A 12713-nucleotide genomic window follows, 5' to 3' on the forward strand; every position below is an offset into this window, starting at 1 on the left:
CACAACTCAGAAACCTTTTTGCTTTAGCCAGGAAGGAATCAAAAAGTGTGATATTTCTCAAACACAGCAATGGAATTTATTACAATTATTCGCAAACAAGGTAACAAGAATGTAAGTAAGAATGTGATGTAATATTTCTATTTACTTGCATTATGAAAGTAATTTGAGCAGATGATCCATAAAGTTATCTATCTCTCTGTTAATCCTGACGATGCATAGTTTGGTAGATTGTCCTTCTTTGGTTTGGTTGCGTTGTGATGGTAATCTGTTTTTCTCTTTTATTTTATTTAGTTACACATTAACTTTTGAAGTTTATCTAAATAATTATGGTTCTATAAATCATTTAATGAACAAATTCTCTGTGAGTAAACTATTGCAGGGCTCACTATAAATTAAAAACCCGCTGTTTGTGTGTAAGTGCTGCTGCATTGTTATCTCGGTTTAGATGCCAGTAAGTATAGCTGAAGGAGTTTTATTCATTTTTAAGCATCCAAAGCTTAAATGTACTATTAATAGCACTAATTCTATTACTACTAATGCACTTATATTTACTGTACGATTCGCTATTAATTTACCACGATTATCCACTTTCATAAATAAATACAAATATATGCATTAATTTTTATATTTTCATCACAAAAGACCTGAATCGGTATCTGAATATGATTAATTTTCAGTATGAATTGGTAGATCGGACCAGTATCTGAATCGTCTGTCGAATTTAAAATTGGGGCATAGCTAATTAAAATCATTAATACTACAGTCTTTAAATTAACAAAGTTAAGTCTAGTTTTTGCTTTTAAAAAGGCCAAAGGAGTGAGTTGGGAAAGTTCCTAAAATGGATTAGGCAATTTAGAAGCTCACAGGTATCCTACTGTTCGTATAACGTAAAATCCCTATAACGTAAACGTTAAAGTAAACGTTCCGTGAACAAATTATTTACATTTATCTACTGTACTAAACAAGAAATTAAAAAGCTATCTACTTTACTGATATATAGCAAATAAGCTAGAGCAGATCTAGTCCACAGTTGATGGTGGTAATAGCTCTATCTTATCAGGCACAATGTTCGTTCAAGAGTTTAGAAATAAAATGAAGTTTTTCACCATGTAGGATCTCAACTAAGGAACGCACACTCAACATAACAATGGTAGCTGTTAATAAAATGTTGGCTCATAATACAATAAACTGTCAAAGGGGAATAGAGGAATTTGAAAACAAGTTTGTTTAATATTATTCCTGAGGAAACATTTTAAACAGAGTAACTATTAACACTACAACAGCTACAAACAGCTAGAAGAGTATCAGTGAAACTAAAATGGGATTTGTGTAATATTCCTAAAAGGAGTTAAATTAGGCAGAGTAAACAGTACAACAATATCAATTAGATGTTGTTATTATGACATATTATCAATGTCTGAACAGTCAGAGGAGGATAGGTGAATCTGAAGTTTAGTTTGTTTAATAATACTGAAGGAACATTCTGAACAGAGTAACCAGTAAAGCTACAACACTAACAATTAGCTGGGATTTATGAAAAGTCAGAAAAGTAGCCTATAGGTGATTTTTCGACAATAACACAACAACACTACGATTTTAGCAGTAACTACAGCACATCGACCTATCAACTATACTTACTAGAGATGTGATACAAAATCTGGGAGTACGTTGTGCATTATACACACAGACATGCATGACTTCTTGAACTTATATGGGAGCAAAAGTTGATATATGGATTGATGTATCAACCTGTTTTGTCACTGTACACATAGACACGCAACAAACTCTTGAACAGATGTGCGAGTAAAAGTTAGTACATGGATTGATATCAAACTTCATTGTCATTGTATACATGAACAACCATGACAACATTACATATATGGGAAAAAAGTTGGCACATAGATCCATGGATCAATATTCGATGCACACGTGAATTTGTAAGCCTCTCATGAACATGCATAAAAGTACAAGTTGGTAGATGGATTGATGTATCAAACCTTATAGACATCGGTGCAAGGTTATGATGATGTCAACATGACATCCATCCTTGTCCAGGAAACTCTAACCAATTTATTAAATTATCGTTCTCTAGCAAAGTAGCAATAGTGTTGTCTATTATATTAATACTGTTACCATTAACTACAGCAGTTGCCTTAATTGGATAAATTTTTGCAAAAGAGTTGTAGTCAGAGTCATCTCTTGTGGAGTACTGCACTATCCCAAAGATGACCATTTCATTAACTTTAGGTTGTATTAAATGTTCGAACAAGAGCCTTTAAGAAATTTCACTTTATTACGTTATTTATTCAGTCACCCAGACATTGATTAACGCTTTCTATAGCTTTCTAGTACAGTTTCCGCCTCAAATTAGTAACTAGTATTTTAACTAAAATGAATGTAAATGCAAAAAGCTAACATGCATGAAACCTTTGTTCATAAATGGGCTTGTCTATTTTGATGCAGATTATAATATGTCAACTTTAACAGTGAAATCTCGATTTAGGATTATGACACGCAGATAAAACAGCCCTTCTTTACTTTTTAAAACTTAACAGACGCAAATACACGTCTGTTTCTTATATCATTGCTCTAATCCACGGCACACAGTGGGCACACAACTCAGTAAACTGGCACGACACATCACATCCTAGTCAGTAACTATAGAGAATATTAGCGTATGAGATATCACATCGTGCAACTAAATAATAACAGACCCATACAAATCTGACAGCTGTATCAACCATATGCTGCTACCGTGACCTGAAACAAGGTAATTCGTAGCATGATTATTAGCATTTTGTGAACCATGAGCAACCTTCTGAATCTGCGTTGCTCAAGTTTAGTTTGCCTAATATAACCTACTTTGAAGTTCAGTCTACGAGAGTAATAATCCATCAAGTCAGAATTATCAGCAGTCTAAATACATACAATGTATCGGTTACCAGTAGATCGTCTGCTCAAGTTGCCAGTGAACAGCAAGTAGTAACACCACGCTACCTATTCACTTCTTCCATTCAACACATTTAATGAATTGTCTAATGAAGACTGTTGTGTCTCGAGACGGCTGTTTTTCACTATTGCCCCCGCGAAAATGTTGAAACATGTGAAAAATGTTATCTGATAAGTTAAAATTTTTAACAATAATTTTACATGTATTATTAATTCAATGTTATATTTTGTAGAAATTTTTACTAGCTAGGTTAAACTTGCTATAATAGAGATGTAACTCTAAAAAAATTAAAAATTTTACACACTTTTCTTTCTGTTGGTCAGAGCTTATCAAGCTACTCAACAAGGAACTAGCAGCCAGTCATAATTGTGATTTTTTGTGACTAGCTGATCGACTGATTACACTAGCAGCCTTACGTTTATCTGTGCTAAATGTGTTGTCATTTCTATTCAGTTTTTGTGGTAGTTTTGCGGCCTGATTGAACCAGGTATTATTAGGTCATATGTTTTGTAACTGGACATTAAATTCAGTAACACCTGTTTACTGTAAAACCACACAACTATTACCTATCCTATTTTGCTGTTGATATTCCCAAAAGACATTTCGTTATGACTTAGTCTTAGAGAGGGGCTCATGATTCTGAACTTCTTTTTCTTAGATGTGCATTCAGATCATGAGTGTGCTCTAGGTTAGAAGGCCTTATCAAGGGGTTCATGGAGTTGCAATACATTCCTGTGTACCTGTGGATTTTGAAACTGTGTGTTAGACTGAATTGCACAAGAGTAGAAATCATTTGCCCATTAGTGACTATCAGCATGATATATAGCAAGATCAAAATAGGGCATAAATGTGACATAATTCTTCAGCTATGACTACCATTTTGAATGGCATGGCAGTTTCCCTCTACATTCGGTGTGAAACCAGCCTATAGGAATTGGCTAGCCTAAAAACCATTTTCAAGCTTTTGAAAAACCTCTGCTTAGGAGGTATCATTATTCTTACTGGTACTGATATGTAACAAACTACACCTAGCCTAAGTTTGTGTTATGTAGCCTAATTTTGGAATAAGCTTCCAGATTTATTTATTGCTTCGCTGTGATCTATCACATTTATGAATGACTTTATCAATATAATCACAGAAAAGTATTCAAAACAACAAAGCCGTCGCACATACTAGCTTTGTTATTCGATACTACAGTAGTTTAGAAGACAGTTATTGGTAATTAAATTATAGCCGTTAGAAAGCTGACTTCATTATTGAGTTGACAAGGTTTGACAAGGTGATATTACATGTTGTGTTTTTGACAACAAAAATTTATTTCTTTATAAGGCTGATGATTCCTGGCATCTAAGAAATTGTTTGGTTGGGCTCACTACAAGTAAATGGTTCAGTAAAACATAAATATATCCAAGCAAATTAGCATAAGCTGCACAATTTCACAGGATGCCAATACAGAAAAAGCAAGCTGAATTGCAAGCTTCCTAAAAAATACTAAAGGCGTGTCAATATGTAATCAAATTGTATCTAAAAACTATTGGTTTGTGTTCTGTGCTATAATGTGAGTAGCTTTGAGAATGATATACAAAAGTAAAGATTTAGCTACATGAGTGTCATATAGACACATAAGATTTTAATAAGTTGTGATCTCTAATGTTTACAAATAGCATTGCTCCTGGCCTTGTTAGGACCAAACCAATTCAACTCTACAAGTTATGTGAGTGTTTGGCTGAGGCAGGTTCATTCTTTACTAGCACCATATATAATTGCATGTATATATGCTGGTAGTAGAGCTTGCACCTATGTCTTCTCCGGAGATGCATAGAAATACAAACCTTCCAATATCTGACCCTTTAACAGCAGCTTTTCTAATGCAATTTTGTTTTATAGAAGGATACTTTTCGAAGGAGATCAGCTGCCACAAACTGTATTTAAAATCATTCATGTCAGCTCTCACATCACAATCTATATCAGTTTTTACTTTGCTTAATGCCATAATAAATCAAGTAAACTATTAAAATTCATAACTACAAAGCTTTGAAACATTGATCACGTCTAAAAGAAATCATGGATGTTAAACATCCTTGGTGATAAACAATCAGGAAAAGTTTACTACCCTGTCAAATGCTCATTGCAGTTTGTCTATTAGCAAACCTACTGTGATTTCAGCATTTTTGAAAGCCTACCTATTTATTTCTTGAAAGAGATATCAACTCTCACAAAGGATATCTTCAAAGCATGAACATGTGAACTAGTCACAAATACGATAGAAATTAAAACCAAAAATTTCCAAAAATTCCTGTACAATTCTGTTTTCCTTTCAGCTATTGTGAACTGTATCACGTTTATTAATTTATTACTTTTTTCTGTGAATTGCGCTTACATGTTGCATCTCCCAAGGTGCACGCTATAAACATTAAGAATATAGAAGGTTTTATAAATATTTTAATATTCTACAATTTTAAAAACAATCATGCAACAGCGCTTATGTTTACAGAACATGGAACAGCTTGCTCATGGTAAATGATAGAATACTACAGAATAACTGCAAAAATAACAATTCAACAAAAACATAGCACCAACAAGTGAAAATGACATAAACACTTGTGACCATTAACAGCTATAGTATAACTAGTAGTGAGTATATTGGCTTTCATTTATTATAATAATAGTAATAATAATGGTTAGTATTATTATCGAGCAACATTACCAAAGTTGGTTGCAACAGCTCATTCATTGCATGCAAATTCAGATGATCTGTTTACTAAGAGTAAACAATTCATGGAATTTCCAAACAACCAAGCTGGTTGTTTCAGTGCTCAATTGAATTTAACAAATTAGCTCAGAGCTGTCATTACTGCAATCATGCCTTGTAGGAAAGAGTGACGGCTGCAAGTTTTATGCATTATAAGAAAAAAGTTATGATATAGATAACTTTATTATGATCGAGAGTGAGTTTTCCTACAAAACAGTTGTTAAGTACAGTTGGGCACAAGCAGGAATGCTGGTCCATGAGAAACACAAAATCTTGTCATTATAGCTGTTTAAACTTTTACTGTTCTGGACGAGGTATTATTTTGGTGAACTTTGTCTAAAGATGAACTTACACAAAGTTTGAGTAGATTTTATCAAAAAGTATCCGCATTTTTCTATCATTTGCGATTGTTTTTAATATTTGAGATGATCTGACTGCCAGGATGTTTCAAGATTAACATCAACAAAACTTGATCGCAGTTACAAAACTTAAAAGGAAAATACATGCCAAAGTTACAACACTATTTGTGTGGCTGCCTGTCTCTCTCATTATTGATATCAGCTGTTGTGTTCAAGTAGCAGCGTTACACATCTCTATTCTGTCAGTCACTTTGCCATCTCTATTCTGTCAGTCACTTTGTCTAAGTACAACTATAGACACTATAATTACACTTTACTTTAATTTGAATGATTTAATTGTGATCAAGTTTTGTTGGTTTTCATTTTGAAACATCCTGGCAATCAGATCACCTCAAACATAAAAAGTAATCGCTAATTATAAAAAATACCGAACATTTCTGATAAAATCCACTAAAAGTTTTGTGCAAATTCATGTTTAAGATAAACTAGTATTGATCGTTGTTGTGGAATGGATCAAATAATATAACTTTTTTATTCAACATATTTGGATATAGATATAAAGACTTTTGTTATTTTACATTATTGTATATTTAAATTTAAAACACAACTCACAAAATACTGTAAAACCTCAATTTTAATGCCACCTTTGTTTGAAGCCCACCTCTATTTGGCCGCCACTATAGGAGAAAGTTTGAAAAATAGAGCGCTACCCTTTAATTGAAAAATACCTCTATTTGACTGTCACTTTGACATTCCTTGATCTTTACAAACCCATAATAGAAAGTGATCAGTAGAAAGTGTTCCCAAAATCATGCTAACAATGACTTGGTTACATCAGTAACAATCAATTTTTTCGTGGTTGCTGTTCGTATGGATGTCTGCTTTCCAACTCCGAAGCTTACAGCTTTTTTTTAAAACTTTGAAACCAACGTCATAGCAATAACTAGTAACTGTATCAAGCTAGTAGTAGTTTCTTGTTTAACGCTGTCTTGATATTTCAAAGTATGTGAAAAACGGTTTACATTTACGATAGAATCTGTGCTACTATTTTCAGACTATAACTTGTTCTAAGCGCTCATGTGTCTAAAAGTTATCATTATTTTTATGCGAAAAGTTTTTCAAAATGCAACACGTAAAAGTTTTGATCTGTTAAAAAATTGTTTGTACTCTAAAATCGACTAGTTCAGCAGTGCAGAGGATTTGTGGTCAGAAGACACTGTGGAAGGTATTGAACAGCCAAAAGATGAAATGATTCTATATGAAAGCAACAATCAGAGTGCAACCTATATTTTAGCAGATATTTTTGTTTCTGCATGTATTGTAATTATGGTTTGTTTATGACACTTGTTCTTGAATATATGTTTGTAGCATTTGCTAGATTACTATTATATAACTTATAAATTTGCAGACTCACAGCATCTTATTTGATAACATCATAGCGGTTATCTAAACTCGGCTTACAATGGATCGACGCCCAGAACTCCTCTTCAATTGCACATAAAAAACCAGTTTTGGTTACAAACTGTAGCTAACATATCAATGAGTGCAATGAGCTTTATTGCAACATGGTTAAATATAGTTATAAAATAAAAATATGCCTTTAACTTTGGAACAAAATGAGAAATTAAAAACTCTGAAAAATTGCAACGCAGGCTATAAGATCATTGTAGGTTAATTGTAAGCCATAGATATCAACTGATAGAGATATTTTTCAGCTTTCCAATGTTTATATATTTAGAGATCTACAACAAGTTGGAGGTAAATTATAGCATATTTTTTGCACCCAAAAGGGTTAATGTAGCGGCGTTCGAAGGAGAGTGCAAAATGTAGGCGACATTCGCTTCTCCTGTAAATGAGTTACATTTAGCTTCCAAAATGCTAACGTTCTAACGGACTTTATGAAAAATACAACGACATCCTCTATTTGAATGTCACCTCTAATAAACCTCCACTACAGGAGAAGATTTGAGAAATAGAGTGCCACGGTGTTCAAATAGTGGTTTTGTGGTATCTCTTCTCTGAGTCAGAGCCAACCGTATAGTAAAAACTTGTACTTTTCACGACATGCACTCGCATGAAGTATTGCGCCATCAGCAATCAAAACATTATTTATTGCATTTCAACATTCCAATGGCCAGAACAGAGCATACAGACACACTATATCTTGAGATACAATTAATATGGTCAGCATGCTTTTCTTGGGTCTCATGAGATCTCTGGTATCAACAGGCCTACTGTTAGACACAAAATTGCCCATATGTAAATCTTAGGTTATACCCGACCTTAGACTACCTAGACTACCTTAGGCTATATTTCCCTCATGCTCAATGTGCTGCCCTGTTAATTTATGGCTCATCAGGTCATGAGCAGATCAGGAAGTTCAATCTTCACTTCTACTCACATTTTCAGTGCTGGCTCTTTCAGTAATTACAGATTATATCAAGCTTCTTTGGGTAGTTCAGTAAATAGAAGAACTTGCCTATTTTGAACACCGGTGACACAGCATGTGCAAAGGATACATATCCTACTGAAACTGAGCTATTTATTCAATTGGACAAATTTCTGTGTAACTCTGGCACATTTTTATAAGGAACATAAAGAGTCTGGAAAATATGTCAATTTTGTTTTTTTACTGAAAATACTGATGCCTCTGTCAGGCTGTATTTATAGTTAACATTCTAGAGTAGTAAATAATAGCACCATATTAGTGCATATAGTGGTAGACAGGAGCAGTCTAAAAACTGATAGTGTTGATAATAAGAGCAAGAGTTGCCCCCCTTGATTATTATTGAACTATATAATTTATGTGTATAGGAATATTAAATGTTTTACTGACAGAGTATATGGTAGTATTTTCTCTCAAATACCAGTTTAATGGGCGCAATAAAATATACTCAAGTGCATCAACATCTTTCTATGACTGCAGTACCAACAGAGCCTCTACAAATCATGGTGGCTGTATGCAAATGGAATACCATTAGAAATCTGATGTAATAATGTTGCCAAGTTGTTATTCTGCCAGCATTTCTTTGTTTGTATGGGTTTTCTTTGTATCATTATTTCCTGGTCGATGGATGGTGACACAAGCTTGCTAATTTGGCAAAATGATTTCATCCTAGGATTATCTTTCGGACTGTAAGTTGTCGTATGTTGTTGTGCTATGGGGTTAACTGAATACTTTATATGTGTAGCAACTGTTCCTACTGTTTAGTATATAATCGCATATCCTTAACTATGTGTGTACCTAATTAATACCAACAGCGATTCATGGCAATTTCAAGTTCTTTGAAAATCTCACTATACAATGCTATAAACTCTATGTACCTGAATAAACCCACCTACGCAGTCATGCCTAAGTGTGGATGGTCATACAAAATACTTATGCTACATTTAGTAATACACTAGCAGAATGGCCGGTGTTGCACAGGTATTAAAAATTAGCTTATAAGCAGTGACAGAAATGTAGTTGTTTGCCATTAGCCTGGAAAATTTCCAATGGCGAATTAGAGTAAGCTAGTGTCGCGAAACTTACTAATAAGAGCCTTGAGAGCAAGCTTTAGTGTCATTGTGCCATAACGTAATGCTATGCGTGTTTTCACCCACATAGCGACATATATTGCCCAATGAATCCATCAATTAGGTTCATTAGGAAAACATTTGCCTGGTGAGTGGGAGGTTCCGAGATCAAATCCAGCATGAAACCAGTACTTCATCCTAAATCTTAATAGCTATAGCTGGACCAACCGAGTTACACGCATACACACACAAACTGAGATTTATATACAGGTATATACATGTATACATATATATATATATATATATATATATATATAATATATATATATATATATATATATATATATAGACTAGCTGTGCTTCCCGCCGTTGCCCGGGTATTAAAAATTAGCTTATAAACAATGAGAGGTAATGAGAAGAGTTGCCTGCCAGCCTGCCAGCCTGCCACTTGCTTTTATTAGCCTGGCACATTGTCAATGGATAATTTGAGTAAGCTTATTAATAAGAGCTTATGGTCCGACGCCAAGACTTTGCGTTATGACCGGAAGCCGTAGCCTATTTGCTCCTATATCGTGACCTATCTTGTCTAAGGAATTTATCAAGCTCTGTGACTTTGTTAGTAAGGCCTCAAACTGGCCAATGGGAGGTTCGGAGATCAAAACTTCTGCTTTATGGATTCTTCATTCCAAGATAATAAAATAGTTATAGCTGGACAATTACACGAACAGACCGACTTTGAGAAATATAGATTATATATTAGATTATATAGAATGCAAACAAAAGATTCAGAAAATATTGATGGAAGACAATAGGTACATATGTGTACAGAGATTAACAAATTACTAAAACTATTGAGCCAGATAAAGTAGTTAATGAATGAAAGTGCATAAACTTTCAGTTCAATTTAGCATATTTTGCCTTTTTAAAGAATATTTTTAAACAATGTTTAAGGCATATAAATTAGAAAAAATTAGATAGTGTACTTATCTGTTTTCAGCTACTGTCAGTTTCTCGCTTACACAATCATCAGGCTGTAGATTTCAACTGATCTACAGCCTGATGATTGCGGTAGCAAGAAAATGACAGCTGAAAAAAGATAAGTACACTATCTAATTCTTTACTAATGTATATATAAATAAATATATATAGTTCTAGGTATAATAAATATATATATTTATATATAAATATATATAATTTATATATAGCAAGTAAACCTTTAAAGAAAAATTCCTTTAACATTCATAAGCTTGGCTAAAAACAAATGTTGATGATGCTAAATAAAAGAGAAAAAAAAGCTCTTCTAGTTCACTGTTATAGAAGTCAAAGTAGAGCAGAGCAGCTCACAATTTGATATGTTTCTGGTAGTAGTGGTTATACTTTGTCAAAACTTTCTGGTAAAACGTATCCTGCTAATTGGGGCAAGATGCCTCCAATTAGCAAGTAGCAGCATGGCACTACCTATTTACTTCCTCCTTTAACACTTTAATTCAATAGCTTGAAATGGCTGCCAAGGTCTTTGAATGGCTGCTTTTAAAATTAATTGCTGAAGAAAGAGCTTGCCATAAAATCTGTAACAGAACGCCTCATCTACTCGAACGCCATCTCTATTTGACCGCTCCTATGGGAGAAAGGTTGAAAAATAGAGCGCCAGCCTCTAATTGATCGCCATCTCCATTGAACCGCCAGTTCGACATCATTGGATCTTTATGAACCAATAATAGCAAATGAGCAGTAAAAAAGTGTCCTCAAAATCATATTAATAACAAATTGTTTACACCAATAACAATTAATTCTCTCGTTGACCAACTCCAATGCTTTTCTTTTTGTTCGATAAAACTTGGAAAGCAGCATCATAAAAATAATTAATAACTGTATCAGGTTAATAGTAGTTCCATGTTTAACGCAGTCTTGCTATTTTGAAGTGCATCTATGAAAACAATTTATGTTTACGATGGTATATGGAGGACTAGTTTTAGGCTAAATGTTATGTTTAACACTCACGCCAGCGAAAAGTTTATCGTTACATGCATTTGTGCAAAATGCTATGCATTAAAGTTTTGCTCGGCTAAAAAAAATGTTTGGACACTAATATCATCTATAGTTCATCAGTGCAGAAAAAGATATAGGTGAAAAGATAATTTATTGTGAAAGGTACCGAACAACCCGAGAATGTCCCTTCCATTCAAAACAACAATCAGAACGCAACTGGCCGAACAAACAATGCAAATAATTTTCTTTCAAAAGACGTTGATTTTGTTTCTGCATGTATTATAAGTACGGTTCAATTCTGCCACTTGTTCATGAATATATATTTGTAGCATTTGATAGATTATTTTAAAATAACTTATAAGTTTGCAGTTTATAGCATATTATCTGATAGCATCATTATGGTAACCGGATCTTACAATTGATCGATTCTCAAAACTCCTCTTCTATTGCCCATAAAAAGCTTGGTTGCAAACTTTAGCAGAGATATCAATGAATTCAATGAACTTTTATGCAATCTTATTAAGTACAGGTACAAAAATAAAAATATTTTTTTCAAATTTAGATTGAAGTAAAAATTATTGAAAGCTCCAACAAGTTGCGAAGTAGAACGCAGGCTATAATATCATCACAGGATAATTGCAAGCAATAGCTATCAAATGTTAGAGATATTTCTTGGCTTCTCGCTTATTTATTAAGAGAACTTTGAGAGGTTTGGGATAAGTAAACAGATTTATTGCATCCAAAAAGATTGATGTCGGTCTACCAGAAAAAGAGGGCAAAATATAGGCGGCATTCTCGTCGCCCGTAAACTGGCTGTATATTTTCAAAACTATGACAAGCTACTTGAAAAATTTAACTCCAGCCTCTATTCGAACACCATTTCTATTTGACCACCACTATAAAGGATGGATTGAAAAATAGAGCGCCATGACGTTCAATTAGAGGTTTTACGGTGTTCCTGTGAATAAGCGTCTGCTCACTTGACATTCTTCACCTGACCTTCTTACATTTAGTATTCTATAGTTGGAAGTCTAACATATCTGTTCTATTTTACCAGTGATAATGACATCATCAGCTAAATTTAAATTATGAGATAAGTTTGTATTCTAGCTAGATGAACTTGCCGTCTTAAAGGTTAACTGGCAG

The sequence above is a fragment of the Watersipora subatra genome, chromosome 1 (genome assembly GCF_963576615.1).
Source record: "Watersipora subatra chromosome 1, tzWatSuba1.1, whole genome shotgun sequence".
NCBI classification, from domain to species: Eukaryota; Metazoa; Bryozoa; class Gymnolaemata; order Cheilostomatida; family Watersiporidae; genus Watersipora; species Watersipora subatra.